The sequence below is a fragment of the Helicoverpa armigera genome, chromosome 26, assembly GCF_030705265.1.
Source record: "Helicoverpa armigera isolate CAAS_96S chromosome 26, ASM3070526v1, whole genome shotgun sequence".
In the NCBI taxonomy this organism is placed as follows: domain Eukaryota; kingdom Metazoa; phylum Arthropoda; class Insecta; order Lepidoptera; family Noctuidae; genus Helicoverpa; species Helicoverpa armigera.
The window spans coordinates 6,270,178-6,289,688 of NC_087145.1; the positions used below are offsets into that span (position 1 = coordinate 6,270,178).

General features: G+C 34.2%; 1 protein-coding gene across 2 annotated transcripts in view; it reads right to left on the reverse strand.

Annotated features, from left to right (window-relative positions):
• Positions 1-19,511, reverse strand: part of LOC110372647 (uncharacterized) — a 56,081-nt gene that overhangs the window by 28,317 nt on the left and 8,253 nt on the right. For both annotated transcript variants that reach the window (XM_064041785.1, XM_021329525.3), the window contains exon 2: positions 13,633-13,721. The gene's annotated coding sequence lies outside the window, so the exon portion shown is untranslated. The remainder of the gene's footprint in view (positions 1-13,632; positions 13,722-19,511) is intronic.

Genomic DNA, 19,511 nt, shown 5'->3' on the forward strand with positions numbered 1-19,511 from the left:
CCCGGTTGTACGGGCAACTGATACCCTTTGTTAAGACTGGTTGTCTTGTCATACTTTCTAACTTCTAAATACCAATTCTAATACGACTGCCAAAAATGTTGAAATGATAGATGGGACAATTCCAAAGCCTGGATTTTTGCAAATAATTTGGTTTAACAGTAAAGAACATCCTACCATTTTTTTTATTCAATCGAAAATAAAACTGTTTAGTTACAATACCTAACTAAGTATACTATTGGATTACGTCACGAGTCTAAAAGAAATCTGGAAGAGATACATACAATTTTGAAAAACTCATTTTTGGAGCGTGTAAACAAACGGATTTGGAACGTAAACAAATTAATTTGTGCGTAATTGACCTGCCGTCTGTAGTGAGAAAAGTATCTATTTTAGACTTCTTTCGCTTCTATTCGTTTCTCAAAAAAGGCAGAGTTTTAAAACATTGACAATATCTGCTCACGCTCCTAGCCTGATGGGGGACGTTTATAAATCCGACATGACTGTTTTATGGAAAAGCAGCGTGAGGCTATGTCATACCCTTACTGACTAAAACCCACCATGTTCCTTCTTAAGCCCTTAATGTACCAGGGCCGCGGTAACTCTTACGAACAATCCCGCAGCAATCCGACTGACAGGAGAGAGATTTGGCGCAAAGATCGTTGATCGATTTATGAGTATTAATTAGGTACAACTAATCGTCTATTGTATTTTTGTCACAGAAGTACATATTAATATTCTTTAAATTCTTGTATTTTGTTGGTTATAGCACATCGGTTAATGGAAACGTTTAAATCATTCATGATCCGTGGGAAAACGTGCGCAGACGGCGCGGTCCGTCCGGGAAACGATGATATGCACGCAGAATTGTCAAGTATATTGTGTGATTGAGCTGTGATATTATGAATTGATTTTATTCTTTATCTGCTGCTATTATAAATACGAATGCACATCAAATTGTATTGAGTTTGCATAAAAATATTTAAAAAAATAAAGCAGGCTCCTACAATATAAATAAACATTTCCATAACCAGATTGTATCTGAATTGAACTTAATAAGATACGACTTATAAGACAATAAGGACTGTATTGGGATTCTATAAAACTCGATCAACAACTCGCATTTCACTTCGATTCGTAATGTCATTTCATACTTTAGGGGAGGTAGGGGAGGGATGGGCACTTTTTCACATTTATTGCATAAAAAATCAGATTTTACAGATAATCAACTTTTATTGCCATTTCTTATAAAATCAAAGAGCTATCCTAAAAATTACAATCAGTTTCAACATTACGAGATATTTAAACGGTTTAAATAAAACCGTCGACACGTCAAAATTTTGTTTAGTCTGACATGCTTTAGTTGGTACTTACGTAGTGTTTAAAGTTACTTTTTGCTTTTTATAGGGTTTATCGTTTATAACATTTTGTCATAATAATTGCGTACTTTTTTGGGTCGGGGGTTTTTTTTAATTTATAATTTTATTTTATTTCATGGTTTTTTAAAGGAGCTCCTTAATGTTTCCTTCTTTTTATGATGGGTTCGCTAATGCGATCTCAGCCAAAGGAAGCTGTTTAACAATCCTCATGACAAACTGGCTCTGGGAGAATTGCACAGATTGAGAAACAATAAAGATGGACCTTTGTTGATCCAGGGTTATATATCATTCTAGGGTTTCATCCGCCACATCCCATTTCCAGAATTAGGTTCTCGTCAATTAGAAACATGAAGAAAACTAGTCAAGACAAATTAAACGAGCCCAAACTCGGTGGGTTTACTAAAAGGCAGTTCAGGGTTACGTCTCCTATCTTCGTGTCCTAACAGCAGACCAGCTCAGTGGTTCCAGAAGACATTAGTATTTCAAATTTTAGATCCCACATATGCTTGCAAGTAAACTGAGCGTGTAACATTCCTATCACACCTAACAAACGAGCTGATGACCTTGAAGACCTGAACCGATTTCCACCAAACATAGCTAAGAACACTCCCGAATGACATTCCTTTTAAACAAAAAAAACCGCATTACAATCGGATCATCCGTTTGGGAGCTACGATGCCACATACACACACACAGACACGTCAAACTTATAACACCCCGTCGTTTTTGCGTCGGGGGTTAAAAAGAATGGTTTGCGACGGGAAATTCCTAAAGATTTAATATAACGAGCAATACAAGAGGTATCAAAAGGTTAAAAATAAAATTAACAGCTGATAAATATGGAGTCCCTAGATCAAGTTGGCAACGGTACCTGAAACAAGATTCTATAAAGGATTTTAGCGCAGATTTATAACCTCACAAATTTTCACTGAAGAAGAAGAACAAAATTTACAAATTATACATTACATGGTATGTCCAAGCCTCCCCACCATAGGGAGCATTGGACACTTTTGACTTAGTTTATAAAAAAAAAATCGGTAAAAAAACTTAAGTAAAACGGTTTTATCTTATGTGCACTGAAAACTAGAAAATAAAAAATAGTTACTTACCTGTCAACCTACGTAGGTGGTCCCGGTCATATTAGACTAAAATAAAAACGTGGGGCCCATAAACTATTGCTGTAGTACCTCTTCTAGAGGTATAATAGGTGTGGATTGCATCGACTTACTATAATCGTAACTGGAGATTTTGACAATCAATCATTAATAATAGAAAATACACATACCTTTCATTAGTTTTCTCTTTATAACGATCCGAAACCGCAACAAAATATTTAAGTACTTTTACGAGTGTTTGTTCTTGACAACTCACAGAAATGACAGATAGTCTATGGATGAACACCGTTACCAGTCGGTAACGTAAACTACCCAATAAAAACTATGATCAAATCAGAATAAAAGGACCCCCCCCCTTTTAATCTGATTTGATCATGTCTCCCAACTGCCCATCTCTCCCCTACCTCCCCTATAGATAGACAGATTTTGGCAGATCTGTCAAAATCTCGACTTTAATTTAGTTCAACTTGTCAACACGCTCGATAGTGTAGCGCTAGTGTAGTTTGACAATGTCAATCACGAAACTTTAAGGTAGAATTCCGTGGGTCGCGATTGTCGCAGCCGCGCGCGACAAAAGTCAACCTATGAAAATGTATGGCACCGCTGCCGAGGGCCGCGACAGTCGCGCGCGGACGACGAATTTCGTGAGCCGCTGGCGGCCGTACGCTTCTCAACATGGTCTAGCGCTTAATAACATCTATAGAATTTTAGTAAAACCAGAATTAAATTGTTGACAATGCCGCGAGCAGCTTACGAAATTCGTCGGCCGCGCGCGACTGTCACGGGCCTCGGCAACGGTGCCATACATTTTCATAGGTTGACTATTGTCGCGTCCACGGAATTCTACCTTTAGATCGAAGTCGAAGTGAGAGTGATGTCGAAGTGAGTTGTGATATTTTATAGAATCGACATGCTGCTCTGTAAGATAAAAAGCTCTGAAAAAATCATGAAAAACTCCTTTGAATACCACAACTAAAAAGAGCTATTAATTAATTTGACGTTTCATAGGAGCCTGCAAAGGCCTATTTGAAATAAAAACAATTTGATTTTGATTAATTTCCTAGATTGAACGAATTGCTTCCAAATCGGGATGTTTACAATTTGTAAACGTTGGCTTGATACATCCGTATTGAGTCGGATGCTACTCAATCGGGTAGATCGGAAGTCAAATTGGGTCGATTTGTACCGATTACCAGGAGGCTGGGTTATGTACCTACTTTGATTGGTAGGTATTTAAACGACTTTCAATAATGGAGGTTCAATGTTCGACTGGCATATTCGTTTGTACAAAGATTTCTCTGAATTTTCCAATAGGTTGAAATTACAAGTGCATATTTCCATGATTTCCGAAGAAGTCTCATTGTAACCAAGTGATTAAATCTTATTTTTTTATGGAACGAATAGTATAAAGTTTGGTCGTTAGTAGGTGCACCGAGTGTATCGTCTTTACCTACACGTTTTCTTATTCCTTCCCGTCTGTGTGCACATCAAACAAATAGAACTGAGATTTCTTTCGAGTAGCTTCGGTTCCTTTCACGTCACAGGAAAACTCTTAATCCAGTCAGCTTTTATTTGTTTATCTACTGAAGAAAGTAAAGATCTTATCAATACTTTCCTGAAGAAAGAAATGACTGAGTTCCGATGTGTTATTTGAAAGACTCGATCTCAAATAACACGGTTTGTTTGAACCTGCTGAAAGAAATCCACAATTTAGAGGAAATAATCTAGTAAATTTATTCCTCAACAATATTTAAATAACACCTCGCAGTTGTGGGTAGTGCGAACATTACACTTGTTAAGAAAATAAATTGTTGTTGGTTTACGCGCATCTATCATTAGGGGGTTAAATGTATGTAAACATTTGTAAATAGTGACTGGTTTACAGGTTGAAATACTTACGTGAGCGTCTAGATTTTATGACGTGTTATATTTTGTATGACGGCATCATACTGGTCTTTGAGGAGGAGTAAAGAATGACTGAGCTGAAAAGCCTTTCCAAGCAACGTAAGGTAATATGAAACATCGTTGTCATGAATAGGTACATAAGGTTTAAATGCATAATACCTACCCGTAGGTACTCTTGCCACAGGTGCGTAAACTGAATAATCATCACTTCAACCTATTACCGTCCACTGCTGAACGTAAAAGGAAAGGGACAACAAGGAAAAAGGAACTCCAATCAACCTTACTAACTTGTATTTTATAAACAACAGATAACCTAATAAACCTAATATTTAATAATGGAATAAACATTTCCCTTAAAAATACCTAAAACATTTTCAATAAATAATAATTGAAAAGCTTTCATTGTTGGCAGCCGTTAATTGAAACGGAACGACCCGATAAAACCGTCAACAGCTCGCTTCGGGAAAACAATATTGAATGGGAGGTTTCTTCTAAGCAGGGCATTAATATTTAATTTTATAAAAATAATAAGTGATATAATACTATATTTATTTACACAGATATTTACAATACATATTTACAATAAAAATCAAAAACTATCCTAGTAAAACAAACAACTAAAAAGCGTCAAAAAATTCGTCCCCATCGCTGTCAACTGGGAGCGTGCCCAAGAGGCTGGCAGCATTACCTCGTTGGATCGCCATGCTGATTCTTTGTCCGAGGTAATAGCCAGCCTTCTGGTCACGAGAAGCGTCAACCAGCCGCCTTGAGAGATCTTTAAATAGAATGTGGGCATTCGGACCCCACGACCCGAGGGTTTCAACCCCAAACGGTTCGAAAATATAGTTTCCGACAAGGCCACTATATTTCCGCCGCTTGAGGTTCTCCGCAGCCGCAGCGGCAGCAGCAGCACAGCACGCAGAACTTGGAAGGTGTGATGGCGCAAGAGTATCGACACAATAATAAGTTAATTAGTAATTTTGAATTAAAACTACGCAAAATACAGCTACAGCAACTCTTTGATATTTTACGAAGCGAAACTTTTCAGATTGATTAAACCTGAACTGGCTTGTTCAACGTAACATATCTCATGAAAAATAATCATGCACTAATCATTACTAATATTATAAATACATCTGTCTGGCTTCTGGCTTTCACGCCAAATCTTTTTATCCGCGTGCGGGAAGCAGTTCCCTCGAAGGAGTTGCTTATTATACATTAATGTAGGCTACCCTACCTATGTAAGTTAAGACTGCCAAACCTGACATCGTGTATCTAAAGTAAAAAATAAAACCCGTTATTTACAAGTTCATTGCATGAAATAGAACTATCAAAAGTATCATAATAATCTACTACAACTAAAAAGAATCCTCTTATAGTATATTGCTAAATAAAACTTAGGTATCGATCAATCGCGATCCGAATTCGCAATCGCATCCATCAGTCGATCAGTGAACTGCATTATCCTGCACTCAGGTCATTCACCTTGAGTCTGTGTGTTTCTGCACTGAAATATTAAAGGCTTTTAGTTGCCATGTTGATGGAAATGCATATAAAAGGATGGATTTATGGAAATTGTTATTGTGTTATGGGTTTTAGGTCGTGCAGTAAAGTCTGGATTGCAATTGCGCTCAGATAATTTATTGTTGATATTAAATGCATTATTTCTCGGTGTATGTAGTTAAGTAAGTAACATATAGAGTATCCAAAAACTCCTTTTCAAAAGTGGTGTACTAAAACCTGATTCTCTGTCCAAAGTCGACGATATTTGTGACAAAAAATGCGATTTCTTTGGTCTAAAGTATTGTATTTCATATACGATTGACTGTCATTGTAAGAAGTCATGAACTCTGATTGTAAGAAGTCATAAAACATTCGGCATTATACTGTAAAGCTTTTTGCCTTTTGCTCTTAAAACTTAAAGTATCCGTGACAACGGATTATTGGAAAATATGAGTCTTCAAGAATTTTATATTGTCAAGAAATTGCAATAAGCACAAATAAGCTGAAGTTTCAATTCAATATACTAGAATCTAGTAACTAGGTCATTGGAGATTATGCCTTCACGATACAAAAATTGCAAGATGACAATAAATTGGTAAGTTTGTTTGTAATATCAAAATTACAAATGTTTATTATACACACTTAGGTACGTCACGTAAAAGGTTTCTAATTATTACATCTATCTGCTCTATACTCCATTCAAAATAACATTAGAAATTTAAGTAAACCTTTTTTACTGTTTGTTCAACCGATTTTGACTTCTATTGCGTTAGTAGTATGATTAATGGCGGCTGCAGTAAATACTTGGTATTGTAACCACTATTTTGCTTTCAATTCCGTTCTTTTGTCTACGGAATAGAAGTCAAAATCGGTTGAACAAACAGTAAAAAAGGTTTACTTAAATGTCTAATGTTATTTTGAATGGAGTATAGCTAACCTCCAGAATGGCTGATTTGTAGAGGATGTGTTTTGTCTCTTAGTAGACTGCTGATTTTAGGAGTAGCTCACTAAGATATCTTATTAATTTTTTGGTTTAGGGTTCCGCTTACAAATAAATCGAAAAGAAAAAAAAAAACATGCAACCTTGTATATCAATAAACCTTTCTTAGAACTTTGCTAAGTGTAACCTTATGGGACTTGAAATAAATTTCATTTTTGTTTGCAAAACTTTACACAATAAAAATCTTTGACCTATTTTCAAGCTTTATTAGCCAGTCACGGCTCGTTTATTAAAAACTTCCTGCAAGAAAAATTATGTGCTTCTTTGTTAAGAAACTTACCTACTTACATAAAAGTAGTTTTTTCTTCATTTTCTTCAGTCTATAAGTATTTTCTATAAGTTTATAATTTATAGAAAATACTAAATTATGGTTATTAAATTGCTTTGCAAAATTAAAATCGAGTAAGTGCGGGTTGGACCCGCTCATGGCGAGTTCCGTACCACACACGATGTCGAACAGAAAGAGCAAACAAATCAAAATTTGGAAGGATCTTAGCATACGGAACCCTAAAACGGGTACTTAGAATGATTTTATTCAAATGTATCATACAAAAAGAATCTACATCATACAAAAGCTAGTAATTCAGGATTACCTAAACAGGCATCTAAAACCAACAAAGACCAATTAGGTTTACGAGCAATTCCAATCATTTACCGACCCATGACGTATGACAGACGCCTGTTATTGGAGATATTATTACGATTTACGTACGGAACCCGTTTGGCAGGAGCCCAACCCGCGGCTGCCACATCAAACAATTATAGTGGGCTCTTAGTAATGGATTATGTTTCTGGGTGGCAGACAGTTGTAATATAAAGAGGTTTATACGACTAATAGTAGTACTTAGTTTTTCAATACATTACGAGGTTTAACTCTGAAAGGGATTAAGTAAATAAAACTTTTGATATCGCTCTAGTAGTCGGTGTCTGCACTCTACAGGTTATTTGACTGTATTTATTTTGCCATCGACTTTTAGAACCATTTCAAAAGATTTCGCCGTTACTTGAAGTCAGTTTTAAAGAAGAAATATTATATGCAAAACTGAGTCATCTTTAACCGATTTCCTAAAAAAGAGTAAGATCACAATCAATTCGGATGTTTGCATATTTTTACTTTTTCACGCTAAAAAGATTGATATAAAAAGCATAGTTTGGGGATAGGCTACTTTTTACGTGGTTACATCATCAATCTGCAGGAAATCATTTTCCCAGGACCTGGCTGAAACTGCGAGGAACAGCTTCTTTAGTTTTCTTCTTTTTTAATTTGCTGCACAGTTACTATAATCTTAAATTGAGATGTAAAATAATGTACTTACACATTGCCAATACGGATGCGGTGATCTTTAATGACCTATTCCAAGTTCTTTCATCTCAAAATTAATGCGATTATGTTTAAACGCGTTAATCTTTTTAATGTGTTTCACCGATTAGGTTTTACAGAGCCAACTTTGAAGCTGTGGAGTTTAAAATTATTCCGTGATGTCATACTAACTCATGAGAAATGTATAATTTTTTTAATAAACAGTACATGGAAGAGTAGAGTGTAGTTTTCCAACAGTGAAAGAATTTTTCAATTCAATTCAGTCGTTTCGGAGCCTCCATGGTACAAACAAACAAACAAAAAAAAATCTTTTTTATAGGTATTAGTATAGACTATCTTCCACAAGAACTGTTTCAACCACGTCGAAAAAATATCCTATGTCCTTCCCTCCGGTATCTACTAGCCCATCTGTGTATCATTCATTGAACTCGGTTCAGTAGTTTTGGCGTGAAGAGACAACAGACAGACAGATAGATATAGTAGAGAGACGACTACTGTAAAATATCGATTACGGAACCCGATGCGCAAACGCATATTATCGAGACTAGCCATAGAGCCAGATCATTACTTCTTGGCTCGTATTCAACTGTCGATGAGTTATCGCGATCGTTTTCAACAAACTACGATTCCTGATAGGTGATGAATATAGTTTTTAAATGGTGATGAATATTCTTGATGATTAATGCCAAGTTTTTTGTTGTACGTAAGGTAATTTGTCACTAATTTGTTGGCTGTTTATTTGAATTGTAATTAGTGGGGTTTGTTTTTGTTTGTTCACTTTTGTATACTATGAGTAATTTGTTAAGGACCAAAAGGATTATTTTGCCAGATATGAGGTCACATCTCCCAGAACATATATAACATACAATTTCCAATTTCTAAGAAAGATTGAGGCTATAAATTCCACATTCACTTATGCAAACTTCCATAAAGGTGCTTACAAATAAACAAACTCTTCAGCTTCATAATAATTAGGGTAGGTTTTCTAGCAAAGATTTTAAAACATGCCTTCATTGAAGTAGGTACTATAGTACTTTAAAAGGCTATCAAAGGTGTTTACGCAAAGCGAAAAACGATTTATGTTATTCACAAATGTTATTTCGTAAGTGGCGCCCAACAAAAAACAGAACCGTTCTTCCGGAATGTATATTAAACCCTATCGAATTCCAGTTTCTTTATGTGACCTTACGAATTATATGCTTGTTTACGTTCTGAAAAATTCTTGAACAAGACGCTTTTAGAATGTTTGTTTGCCCTGTCTAATCTCGAAAACGGCTGGAACTTCATCGAGATTCTTTTAAAGATTTATGGTGATAATAACATATTAAACCGAGTTTATTTAATTACATAATTTTCGAAGCGAGGACGAGCAGCTTGTGGAAAATTTATGCGGTCAAAGTCGGGAGCAATTCCACTGTAAAAAAATTATGAGCGACGTAAAATGTCTAGTGAAAAAATATGTTTATTCAACTCGGGCCAGTTGTGTCTTCTGAAATAAAATTACCACAAAAACAAATAATAAAAAAGTGGTACTTTAACGTACGTTGTCAACGGGATTTAAAATTAAAGCGGTGTGCTATTTTTGTAGAACGAATATTAGTCATAGTAGAGGGAGTATTCTGGATTTTTACTCGATGCCAACTCGATAGTAAACGATTCTTTTCGATAGTGATCGTTTACTATCGAGAAGGCATCAATATATAAGAGGTCGACAGAAGACAGTAGACGTCGTGGGTACTTCTATATCAGATGAGCAGTGACCATTGATCGACGAAGAACATTAATCTAAAAAGTATCTGTATACAGGCGCTAGCAGGTCAACCTACTCGAAACTGCCAAATTTTACCAATCGAATATTAATATTCCAATATTGTGGTAAGGTTGGAAATCTTTGGAAGAAATTGGACAGATTTAAGTAGGTTGATGTGCTGTTGTCTGTTCCTTATTTAAATTGCTTCAGTACTGTTATTTGTTTTTGTGGTATATCTATAGTGTTCTAATTGAAAGTGCAACGAACAGATATAGTTGTTGTCGCAATTTATAATATAGTAACGTTCAATACGGGACGTTTAAAAATGAAACACGTTTTCAACTAAGATGATAGATATTATAAATACCATACGTATGAGTATTGATTTATTACACAAACAATATCCAGAATAATGTGAAACACACTCAAAGTATTGTGAAAACGGTTATTGTTTAAATGTAATGCCATTTCAACTATGTTTAGGTTTCAAAATTGTTTATTTGAAATGATTGAAAACTTACGTAATGGGCTAATGGAGATTATGTAAGCCAGTTTAGTTTATGAAAAGCGAATTTTGTTATGTAATAATATTGTACTAACTAACTCTTAAAATAGGTGCCGTGTACAAGTTTCTAGAAGCCCTATTATTGAAACGTTACAAAATTATGTAACTGATAGGAAGAAAGGAAGAAAATAAATTAATTTACACTACGCTATACAAATACAGAATAAGTAGAAATATAATTAAAGAAAAAAAAGAACCTCGCGTGAGTAAATAAAAAATTGAAAATCTCCAGAATAAGGCCCCGTCGGTATTTTTAATCGAAAACTTGTAGCAGTGACAAATGCCAAGATAATTGCTTTAAATCATATTTTTAGAATAATTATGTAATATCTGTATTTTAATTGAACAAGACTTTTAAATTGACTAAAATATGTATCATGTTTTTGGAACGCTGTTTTTTTATTTCAGTGTACTTGTTAATATGCTGAGAATAGTTTTTCATGGCATATCTTTCTGTAATTTATTTAAACACGTATATATTTTTTCAAAGACACATGCTTCGTATTCTCTACATGTAAAATAATCTTAACATGTCAATGTTTTAGGAAAAATCTCAGAAACTGCCGAATACATTTTTATGCGAGTTTCACCAATAGATAGACAGACCCATTGGCATATATCTAACTTATACCCATGCAAATCCGGGTTTGTAAGCTAGTACCTATATCGCAGTTTTGCTCATAGAAATCGAATGGTCTTATTATACTTAGTACAGCCACATGGTATGAAATGTGTGTACTTTAGATAATTGAGATTCCATGTGTGTGAGATAAAGTGGGGCTTTGTACTGAGCGATCTTCTCAAGTACCTACCTATATTGTGAAATATGCAAAGTAAGCGTAGTAAGTAGGCCAATGGGATTATAAGTATTATGTGATAAGATTGATATAGGTATACAATAATAAAGGAAAATACACATTTGTAAAGACAAAATAGGTTCGTGAACAGGAAAAGGCGCTTTTTATAAGATCCTTGCCAAGTAAATATCATGTCATAATCGAAATTCAAAATTATTAAATCAAAACCAGATCTTAAATATTTGTAATATACATTATTACTTTTGACACAATTTGACCTCTGACCAAAATTGACAATTAGTTTTCGAAAGAAAATGGTCTACAATATTTATATGATTAGCTAGCTAATAGTGCTAGTTTAATTAATCCCCTCGGTTGCAGACTGAATAGTTAATTATCTATCGACTCAGGAATACAGGCTTAGATATTGATAGAATTTTTATTAATAGCATTCTAGATAAAGATCTAAATCTTTTATTTATCACTCGACTGTTAATATTAGACAAAAATAAGTGGACACTTATAATTGGGCATATCGATTTGTCCATATTTGAATGATTCGATATAAAAGTGACACTGATGTGTAACATTAAGTAGAATTACAAAAATAAACTTTATCCATTCCTAGCCATAGAATTCCAGGGATCAAACCTTGGACTATGAAGTCGATGAGCATGAGCTCATCGTATATACTTTGCAACCACTACACCAACGAGACATTAAACCCATTCATCATTCATCATACCCATGATTAAACCTATTTACATTACGAAGGTTAACCAAGTTTTTAGGGCACGTTAAAGAACTTCAAGGCGTGAAACGGCACAGATGGTGACGATGCCATAAAATGCAGCAGACTACGTATAAATATAACTACAGAACTACTATAAAGTGCACTGGACTAAATGTAAATATAGCCAGCAATGCGCCTGTGGGGTCATTGGCGTGCATTCTATTCTAGTGAAGTGGTCTAGTAATGCTGAAAATTTTAGTTTAAATAGTTTTAAGTCTGTGTTCGATTTTTTTAATCTGGTATTTAAATAATATTATGGTTTTCGAGTAGCGACAAGCGCAATTTTCTGTGATGGCAAAATTTTTAAGGAGTACCATTTGATACGACAACGAAAGGCTTAACGATAAGTCAATATCATGTAGAGAGAACATGCTGAGCCGACCCCTAATAAAATTGTGATAAGGGCAGGAGCATGATGATGTAGACGAACAAAACATTATAGGGCGTTTTAAACATATTCTTTTCAAATAACTTTGCTGTTCTGAATTCAGCTCAGCTTTGCGCATGCGCACTAGTTATTTTTCAGCAAACTTCAATTTTGTCAACTGCGGTATTTGTGGTTTAATTCATTCATATTAACTTTGTAGATATCCTAGTTAATAATAGTTTACGATACTGTTAAACATGAAAATGTCACTTGTACATAATATTCTCTCAATATTGGGTCATTGACGCAAGTATATGGGTTACTATGGCTATTAACGTCAACGGCAGCTGATATCATTCACATATGTGCCAACGAGACGAATTTAGTTGCAACTTCTGATTATTATCATAATATTTAGTTTATTAAATCATCGTACGCACAAAAATATGTGTACTTGTTTTTCTATTAATAAATTTTTCCCTTAACCCCTTTGCAGAGCACAGGACTCTTTTCATACAGAGAAGGAATTTAGCGTTAATCACCACGCGCGCTCAAGGCGGATTGGCGATTTAAGACTTGTTAACACCAGGGTCCTATATCTTTAACATGCAGATTATATGCATGGAAGTTCCATATTCGTATATAATCAAACAATCTACTAAAAACCTCATCAAAACTAAGCTTCTCCAAAAGACTCATTAAAAACTTTGCATTGCCAAAAAATACAACTTTCAGGTATAAAAAAAACAACATCAAACCCGACCTTCATACGAAAACACAGGTAGCATTTACACTCGCTCGTAAAAGTCGGATAAAGTAATTATCTCTGAAGATTTATGGACACTGAAATTATTTTAATGCGCGGAAAAACTGTGAACATGGAATAAACTCGGAACAAAGGGTATATGAGCTTTTGGCAATATGTAAATAATTATTTATGTTACTCAATTCCCGCGGTTTCGACCTCGTTCTGAGAGAACTACTTACTTTTAAAAAGTATCCTGTAGCCTTCTCCGATAATAGGTCATCTACCACTGAAAGATACTTAATTCCGGAGATTAAAAAGTCCAAAAAAACAATCTGATCAGCTTCTAATATTATGAGGCATATTAATTTGTATTATTTTTTCCATTTACTCACGTGAATGTTTTCTGATTGCTTGACAGGTATTTAACTGTCACGCAGTTTGTGTAGTATAAGGCAGTTCTCCAAGGCGCAAACGTTAATTCCTGGAAAGAGATAAATAAAAATTATCATAGGACCAGTCATTTAATCAAAAAAGATCCAGGTAAAAAAACAATATATACGAGTCTTATAGAGCCTTGCGAAGCCGCGGTCGATCCACATTATTACTAAATATAGATTAATTATGAAAGTATCTCCAAAAATAATCTCTAACATCCAATCGGGTTATCGAGTGATAATGTACAGTCAGAAATTAATTTTCTGCTCTATTTACCAAAAGTCTACGAGCGTTAAATGAGTTCCTAATATTCTGTCTGGTGAAACGTTCGCGTTGGCGCCTACGTTAGTTTTCCTACTAATAATATATTTCCAGTTAACGCTATTTAGTCTGGATTTGTATGTTCGATTTAATTTCTAATAAAGATACGTATATAGGCTATCTAAGACAGAAATAATTTTCCAAATCGGCCCATGAGTTGTTGAGAATATCGCGTACAAACAAAAAATCTCTTCAGCTTTATAATATTTGTACGTATAGGACAGGTAAGTTAGGTGACATCAGAAGGACATCACAAGGGCAGAAAGAATACCCAGTGCGGAATGTCCCTTGAGTTTATATTCAGCAAAAAACATCGTTCTCTTATAACAGAATTTGTTTACATTTTTGTACCACAATTTGGAAGTCTAAAAGCAAAAGTTATTTACATTTACAGTTTTTTAATTGAGTTTGAAATTAGTGTAAATAACATTCAATGTTTATTTTATAGAATCGTCAAGATATTTAGGTCAATATATTTTACGAGTTAGGTATATGTTGAAGATTTTCTTTGGAATGGTGCTTTTAGTAGGTTTATTTGTAATAAACAATTTGGAAATTGGTTCAAATCCCTTTCGCGTGGATTATATGATATCTATTTTATGACTGATACGTTATACTGATGTGGGTTTATGGATCAACAGTTAGTTCTATTACTTCTTATTAAAAGACGAATGTTGCTATTTTACGTTTTAACAGCGCTTACACATTTACGTTTCTTTTACGCACGGTATTTTATCGCGCGACACATTCCTAGCGCCAAAAAACCTGCGCGCGATTTCACGTGTCATTGATTGAAAATCGTTGCGTTGGTTGTAAATTGTTTGCTTTCCCACCCGTACGATCCGCTCGGAAAAACTGAACGGAAAATCCGCTGGTCAGAAAACGCTGAGAGTGTTGTTTTGAGTTGTAGTAAGTATTCTTATTCTTTATTGCACACTAAACAGTATATACATACGGGATACAGACAGTTATGTACAACGGCGAGCTTAACCCCGAATTGGGTTCTCTTACAGCCAACCTTAAAGCGATAGAGATATTTGAAGTATTGTTGTTTTGTTATATTAAACAAAAAACATAAAACCAAAATTATAAAAAAATTGAGCTCCAAAATAGAAGCGTTGAGACGGCAGAAAATAAATGGAAATATTACACTGATAATGCCCATCCTAATTTCTTAATTAAATCGATCCCAGTTATATTTTAAAGGCTACAAAACTCATCAAAATGTCTCGCAATCTAAAAATAACAATGATTAGCACCCGCAGGCACATTTATAGAATTTTCCATGGCCTTTAGATCTGGAATTTATATTTTCCGTTACGATAAATGATGGGATTTATGTATAGATGATAAATATTCTAAATCCGCTCCGATCTGGCACAAAATCAAGGAAAAATCTAATAGTGATAATGGCCATTTATAAAAAATACTGGCACATATATTTGTTTCAACAACATTCAATTTCGTCGTAAATAAGAGATAAATAAAATAATGTTTTTATTGGTGTTATTTATATGGAATGTATTAAAGCCCAAGTTCACCGATAGTACCTATAGTATAAAAAATATTTTTTGCTTAAAATAACTGGTGATTATGAATTTTCACGTTTTAATTTTCAAAGTAAACAGTAGGTTAAAGAAAAACAGTCGTTTATGCTGTTGATGAACTTGGGCCTGAAAATCGCGATCTAATTTTTAGTTGTTTGAGTATCAAATAATCAGAAGTGTATAATTTTCGTCACACGTCAGGAAACTATATAATTTTGTTTATATCAACTGCGATAGTCGTCTATTTGTAAGATGAACAGGAACAAAAATTTCAGGAATTAAATAACATAAGAGTTCGAGTATATTAATTACCTATGCACGCCCATATTTTACTGAAAATTAATTAAAAACTACTGATCTAAATATTCTAAAACATTTAAAAGTAACATTGTATCATCAAAAGCAATAGCATTGTTTTATTGAACAGTAAAATTGGTTGAAAGCGGTGGTCGAGCAATAATTTTTAACGAGCATTGTAAAGCATGCGCTTAAACGTCATTAAAATTTATTTTTAAATGCATTTTTATGTTGATCTGGTGTAAAATTATTTGGGACACAGTGACTGTGTCTTATACTTACCTAATTATATGTATATGTTACCGGCCGAACCCGATTTTAGGACAAACCAGTTTTGCCTAGGCGCAACTAGTTCTTCCTATACGCGTTAGGATTAACTAGTATAGCCTAGTCCAAACTAATTTGTCCTAAGCCCGATAGGACGGACCAGTTTAGGCTAGGCAAAACTAGTCGATCCTGATATAAGTACGCACACTCTAGGATAAACTGGTATAGCCTAGTCAAAACATATACATATTTAAAAGTCTAAATAAATAGATGAACTAAATGAACTACTCCGTGTTTAGAAAAATAATCATCTTTATTAAACTATAATTATTCGTCGTTATGGATAAATTGATAATACGAACAATCATACTACATATATGTAGCAAACTAACAAATAATAGGTAAGTGTTTTTTTTAAATAGAAGCAATAATCAAATCTCAAATTAAAATTGTTGTCGTTAAAAGTTATGGATAATAATTGGTAATACAAACAATCACACTATAACAAATAATACTGTTTTTTTTTTAAGAAGCAATAATCATACGAGTATTATGTTACTTATTAAAATTGTTATTTATTTTTACACGGTTTGCTTTGGTGGCACTTAGAATTGCAGAGTATCATTGCCTTTTTGCACTGGCATCTGTTTGTGGAACAGTTCTTGTTGCATAGGCCATACCAGTTTATCCTAGACTGTGCGTATTGATATTAGGATCAACTAGTTTTGCCTAGCCTAAACTGGTCCGTCCTATCGGGCTTAGGACAAATTAGTTTGGACTAGGCTATACTAGTTAATCCTAACGCGTATAGGAAGAACTAGTTGAGCCTAGGCAAAACTGGTTTGTCCTAAAATCGGGTTCGGCCGGTAACATATATATCTGGTTCTTTGATTGCATATACATATTTTGCGATCCTTGTATTAGCGATATGTAATTAGAAATTATATTGAGTACGATTGGACCCTTATTAAGTATTATCCGTTAACTTTACTTCAACCAAAAAATAAACCTATATTATGAAAATGAAAGAAGGAAAAGAGTGAATATTTGCGAGATAATAACACTTACAACCCAAAAAAAACTATAACTAACAAAAAGAATAACAAGCAATTAGCAAAAGAGAATTGACCAAAGATAATCCTTGAATAAAAGAAAATTGTGAATATGTAATATTTTTTTTCTATCTTCTACATATAAGCAACATGGAAAGCTTTAAAGTACCTACTCAATTATTTTTAATCTCTATTTCATCTAGAGTACTGTACCTACTTTAAGCATAAAGTGGTGCTCGTATAAAAAGCCTGGATGCGTAATGGAAAATTCCATTGCGTGCTCACCATCGTGACAGGTCATTGAACTCGGTTGAAACAAAGCTGAGCTTTTTACTTTAGCTATGTTATCTTAAATGGCTCATAGTGTTAGTACTTAGAGATAATGAGCTTTTTTTTATTTTATTTGTCACGCTTGTTTGTAAAGAGGCAGGCTTTTGCTCAAATGAATATGGATCACAAATTATTTGAACGAATCACCAAAGCCTAAATATTATAACTCTGCCAATTTATCTAAACTAACCTAACAGCTTTTAAGATATTCCCGTAAATATAACTTCAATCTTGAAACTATTATTCCTATCAATACATGATCGTAAACAAATTTAGGAGACCTTCGCTGACTACTATATCTAAACTAACACTAATATAAAAACAAGAATTTGTTTGTTTGTCTCCAAAAAGCCTCGAAATCATTGTACAGATCAAAAAAAAATTCTGTTGAGAGGCTACACTATCCCTTGTCGACAGAGACTATATTTTGTCCGGGTAGGGCAAGAAGTTTTCCGGGTTGCAGGTGAAACCATGAAAAGTAGCTAGTCATTTTTACTCTACTAACCTCATCTGTACATTATAAAGGTTAAATCTCCCATTTATGTGTTGTACAGGAAATGTATGAAAAATCAAATAAACATTTTTGTAATATAAATATCTGCATAGCAGTTTTGGCACCTAGCTGATTTCATCACGGCTTTATGGACTAATAAATTATTGGTCTGTTTATGTTACAATTGGATACAATTATGCGTGCGTTGGATGAAATCTTCTTTTTTAGTAGAAAGTCTTATACCTATGCTGTTTTGGTGCCACCCGATATCATCGTAATTAAATACAGCTAACTTTTTATACATTAAAAAAACTGATCGACCGACCACGCTGGACCGACATCTACGTATTCTCCGATACACGGGTAAATCAATCACCAACTGCTCGACTATGGGCCGCTTTGAGTAAATTTCTATAACCCACAAAACCCGAGACCTCGAGCACAGTTGTCGCGCTATGAGACTACTAGACCAACGAGGCAGTTAGAGTTAAGATCTAAAGGCAATTAAAGGCAATAGGAATGGCATCATTCCCCAACGATTCAAATGAACACAAGTTTATTCTTGTTATATGTAGGTATTCATGCATAGTGCCATCCTTGTAACCAGGTCAAGTTCTTATTAACAGTAGCACGGGAATAACCTTCAGTTGAATGAGAATAAAAAGAGTATGTTGCGTAAAGAGTTCGATGCAAAATAAATTATTTATTTATAACAAGGTATGTTGGTATTTGTGGTGTAAAAATAACATCAATGCCCAGTAGATGGATTGGCCACTTTATCTTGTTAAAAGTGATGAATGATTTTATCAGAGAAGGTAGGATCACTGTGTTGTATCAACTATAAAACATTTAGCCTTCCTATATTTAGGTCAATTTCATGTCAGAATAAGGATTGGAGCTACTTAATAATTCGCACAGTCATATGGTAATAATTAAGTATTTGACATAGTAAGAGAGGTCATAGGCTACTTTTTACTTAGCTGCGGGAAGTTGTTTCCTTGTAGCCTCGAAGCGTTCCTCGAGCTCGTATAAAATATACCAGAAAAAAATGATTTATATGTGTGACCAATCTTTTCCCAAAAAAAATTATTTGTATTCATCATATAAAGATTTTGAACCATTAACCGGGTAACTTAACTCCTTCAACCTTCAGTACTTCTAAAGTTACTCTCTATTTTCTCATAAATACAAGTCTATAGGCGGCATTAAACAGAAATACGGCAAGTAATAGTAATAACCGTAACAAAGGGCCAGTTAAGGTTAGTTTAATTGTTACTGCTTGGGTTAAGCTTGTTATAGGTTTAACTGCACCTTTTGTTTGTAATATTTGTCTTTGGTAATTAGAGATATCTGTTACCTAAGTTAAATCTAAGTGGGCATTTTAAATAGATATTTTATTATATGTATTTACGGTTTTTAAAGTTACTAGGTGTTCCTCTCTTTTCCACCCATTTTCACATTCCGCACTCAGATAAAAACTAGTCTTTGTCCTTTACCCGGCTCTAAGATTACCTAACTTTTTACCAGCT